This window comes from Copadichromis virginalis, unplaced genomic scaffold (assembly GCF_057382275.1).
Source record: "Copadichromis virginalis isolate Kocher_CV1m ecotype Utaka unplaced genomic scaffold, C_Virginalis_male_GT1.1 unmapped_scaffold_4, whole genome shotgun sequence".
In the NCBI taxonomy this organism is placed as follows: Eukaryota; Metazoa; Chordata; class Actinopteri; order Cichliformes; family Cichlidae; genus Copadichromis; species Copadichromis virginalis.
Window position 1 is genome coordinate 177,944 of NW_028188592.1, and position 5,000 is coordinate 182,943.

The window sequence follows — 5,000 nt, forward strand, 5'->3', positions numbered from 1 at the left end:
GCGGGGTCGGAGAACCACCACCCCCTTCGACCTTCGCGCTGTAACCCCCGGCCAGCGCTAGAGGCGAGCCTGCGGGCCGGAGGAGCTGACCGCCCGAAGGCGCCGGCGAAGGTGCCGGGCCCGGCGGCAGCCCTCTGATGGCAGGCCACGTTTGCCAGTCGATCGGGGTGGGAGGGAAGGCTGGCAGGCAGGTGGGCCGGAAGAGGAGGCTGCTGTGGCAGCAACTCGCTCTCTCGCGCCGTCCCAGTGCCGTCCGAGCGTTGCCGAGGGTGTCTGCTGACTTGCGCATCTTCAGACACCCGTCTCCCATAAATGACGGAGGGCACCTTTGCTACTCATTACCCTTAGACTGCTCAACTGGAGAGGGGAGAAAAAAAGGCCCTGGCCGAGGTGGTGAGTCGGCCTCCTCTCTCCCTCACGGTTGAAAAAGATGTGCTCCTGGCGCACTGGCCCTGCTGAAAATCTCTCTCCATTTGGCCGAGGCAGAGAGTCGGCCTCCTCTCTCCCTTACGGTCGAAAAAGATGTGCTGCTGTCGAACTGGCCATTACATCCTCACCTGATCTAGTCCCCCATTAGATCCCCCCCCCCCCCCCCCCCCCCCGCAGTTACCCCGTACCACATATCTAGCACGGACCTTGACCTCCAGCAGGCCCCGGGGACCCACATTACCCCCCCCCCCCTTCCCCCTGCAGTTACCCTGTACCACATGTCTAGCATGGACCTTGACTTCCAGCAGGCCCCGGGGACCCACATTACCCCCCCCCCCCCCCCCCCTGCAGTTACCCTGTGCCACATATCTAGCATGGACCTGGACCTCCAGCAGGCCCTGGGGACCCACATACTCCCCTGCTCTACTCCCCCACTAGCTTTCCTTTCTTGCAGTTATGCTCCAGCGCATATCCAGCATGGACCTTGACCTCCAGCAGGCCCCGTGAACCCACATTACCCCCCCCCCCCCTCCTGCAGTTACCCTGTACCACATGTCTAGCATGGACCTTGACTTCCAGCAGGCCCCGGGGACCCACATTACCCCCCCCTGCAGTTACCCTGTGCCACATATCTAGCATGGACGTGGACCTCCAGCAGGCCCTGGGGACCCACATACTCCCCTGCTCTACTCCCCCACTAGCTTTCCTTTCTTGCAGTTACGCTCCAGCGCATATCCAGCATGGACCTTGACCTCCAGCAGGCCCCGTGAACCCACATTACCCCCCCCCCCCCCTCCTGCAGTTACCCTGTACCACGTATCTAGCACGGACCTGGACCTCCAGCAGGCCCCGGGGACCCACATTACCCCCCCCCCCCCCCCGCAGTTACCCTGTGCCACATATCTAGCATGGACCTGGACCTCCAGCAGGCCCCGTGGACCCACATTACCCCCCCCCCTGCAGTTACCCTGTGCCACATATCTAGCATGGACCTGGACCTCCAGCAGGCCCTGGGGACCCACATACTCCCCTGCTCTACTCCCCCACTAGCTTTCCTTTCTTGCAGTTACGCTCCAGCGCATATCCAGCATGGACCTTGACCTCCAGCAGGCCCCGTGAACCCACGTTACCCCCCCCCCCCCCTCCTGCAGTTACCCTGTACCACGTATCTAGCACGGACCTGGACCTCCAGCAGGCCCCGGGGACCCACATTACCCCCCCCCCTGCAGTTACCCTGTGCCACATATCTAGCATGGACCTGGACCTCCAGCAGGCCCTGGGGACCCACATACTCCCCTGCTCTACTCCCCCACTAGCTTTCCTTTCTTGCAGTTACGCTCCAGCGCATATCCAGCATGGACCTTGACCTCCAGCAGGCCCCGTGAACCCACATTACCCCCCCCCCCCCCCCTCCTGCAGTTACCCTGTACCACGTATCTAGCACGGACCTGGACCTCCAGCAGGCCCCGGGGACCCACATTACCCCCCCCCCCCCCCCCCGCAGTTACCCTGTGCCACATATCTAGCATGGACCTGGACCTCCAGCAGGCCCTGGGGACCCACATACTCCCCTGCTCTACTCCCCCACTAGCTTTCCTTTCTTGCAGTTACGCTCCAGCGCATATCCAGCATGGACCTTGACCTCCAGCAGGCCCCGTGAACCCACGTTACCCCCCCCCCCTCCTGCAGTTACCCTGTACCACGTATCTAGCACGGACCTGGACCTCCAGCAGGCCCCGGGGACCCACACTTAAGCCCCCTCCCACTAACAAAGCAGAACACCACTGGCAAAATCCTCGTGCCCCTGGTACTCCAGAAAGCACATTGAAATGTGCCCCTGGTACACTGCGCAGAAGAACTGCCGCACACACACACACGCACGCACGCACGCACGCACGCACGCACGCACGCACGCACGCACTGCTTGTGCCTATGGTACGACAACTTTTCTCGTGCCTATGGTACGACAACTTTTCTCGTGCCTATGGTACAACAACTTTTCGCCGTGCCCCTGGTACACCGCTCAGTAGCACTTTGCCACACACACACTCCTCGTACCTATGGTACAACAACTTTTCTCGTGCCTATGGTACGACAACTTTTCTCGTGCCTATGGTACAACAACTTTTCGCCGTGCCCCTGGTACACCGCTCAGTAGCACTTTGCCACACAAACTCTCCTCGTGCCTATGGTACGACAACTTTCCTCCGTGCCCCTGGTACGACAGCTTTTCTCGTGCCTATGGTACAACAACTTTTCTCGTGCCTATGGTACAACAACTTTTCGCCGTGCCCCTGGTACACCGCTCAGTAGCACTTTGCCACACACACACTCCTCGTACCTATGGTACGACAACTTTTCTCGTGCCTATGGTACGACAACTTTTCTCGTGCCTATGGTACAACAACCTTTCCCCGTGCCCCTGGTACACTGCGCAGAAACTCTTTGCCACACACACACACCACTCGTGCCTATGGTACGACAACAGGCCCCGGGGACCTACATCGCACCTTGCTCTTGCCTCCCTTACAGCTGAAAAAGGTCCATGCCTGTGCCCTGGCCCTGCTGAAATTCCCTCTCCATTTAGCCGAGGCAGTGAGTCGGCCTCCTGTCTCCCTTTACGGTCGAAAAAGATGTGCTCCTGGGCGCGCTGGCCCTGCTGCTACTCACATCGGGCATGGACCTGGACCTCCAGCAGGCCCCGGGGACCAACATACTCCTCTGCTCTACTCCCCCACTAGCTTTCCTTCTCCCGCAGTTACCCTCCACCACAAATCCAGCATGGCCCTTGCCCTCCAGCAGGCCCCGAGGACCCACATACTCCTCCGCTCTAATCCCCCATGAGCTTTCCTTCTCCCGCAGTTACCCTCCACCGCATATCCAGCATGGCCCTTGACCTCCAGCATGCCCCGGGGACGCACATCCTCCCCTGCTCTAGTCCCCCACTAGCTTACCTTTCTTGTAGTTACGCTCCAGCGCATATCCAGCATGGACCTTGACCTCCAGCAGGCCCCGTGAACCCACATTACCCCCCCCCCCCCTCCTGCAGTTACCCTGTACCACGTATCTAGCATGGACCTGGACCTCCAGCAGGCCCCGGGGACCAACATACTCCTCTGCTCTACTCCCCCACTAGCTTTCCTTCTCCCGCAGTTACCCTCCACCACAAATCCAGCATGGCCCTTGCCCTCCAGCAGGCCCCGAGGACCCACATACTCCTCCGCTCTAATCCCCCATGAGCTTTCCTTCTCCCGCAGTTACCCTCCACCGCATATCCAGCATGGCCCTTGACCTCCAGCATGCCCCGGGGACGCACATCCTCCCCTGCTCTAGTCCCCCACTAGCTTACCTTTCTTGTAGTTACGCTCCAGCGCATATCCAGCATGGACCTTGACCTCCAGCAGGCCCCGTGAACCCACATTACCCCCCCCCCCCCCTCCTGCAGTTACCCTGTACCACGTATCTAGCATGGACCTGGACCTCCAGCAGGCCCCGGGGACCCACACTTAAGCCCCCTCCCACTAACAAAGCAGAACACCACTGGCAAAATCCTCGTGCCCCTGGTACTCCAGAAAGCACATTGAAATGTGCCCCTGGTACACTGCGCAGAAGAACTGCCGCACACACACACACACACGCACGCACGCACGCACGCACGCACGCACGCACGCACGCACTGCTTGCGCCTATGGTATGACAACTTTTCTCGTGCCTATGGTACGACAACTTTTCTCGTGCCTATGGTACAACAATTTTTCTCGTGCCTATGGTACAACAACTTTTTGCCGTGCCCCTGGTACACCGCTCAGTAGCACTTTGCCACACAAACTCTCCTCGTGCCTATGGTACGACAACTTTTCTCGTGCCTATGGTACAACAACTTTTCTCGTGGCTATGGTACAACAACTTTTCGCCGTGCCCCTGGTACACCGCTCAGTAGCACTTTGCCACACAAACTCTCCTCGTGCCTATGGTACGACAACTTTTCTCGTGCCTATGGTACAACAACTTTCCTCCGTGCCCCTGGTACGACAGCTTTTCTCGTGCCTATGGTACAACAACTTTTCTCGTGCCTATGGTACAACAACTTTTCGCCGTGCCCCTGGTACACCGCTCAGTAGCACTTTGCCACACACACACACCACTCGTGCCTATGGTACGACAACTTTTCTCGTGCCTATGGTACGACAACTTTTCTCGTGCCTATGGTACAACAACCTTTCCCCGTGCCCCTGGTACACTGCGCAGAAACTCTTTGCCACACACACACACCACTCGTGCCTATGGTACGACAACAGGCCCCGGGGACCTACATCACACCTTGCTCTTGCCTCCCTTACAGCTGAAAAAGGTCCATGCCTGTGCCCTGGCCCTGCTGAAATTCCCTCTCCATTTAGCCGAGGCAGAGAGTCGGCCTCCTCTCTCCTTTACGGTCGAAAAAGATGTGCTCCTGGGCGCGCTGGCCCTGGTGCTACTCACATCGGGCATGGACCTGGACCTCCAGCAGGCCCCGGGGACCTACATCGCACATTGCTCTTCCCTCCCTTGCAGCTGAAAAAGGTCCATGCCTG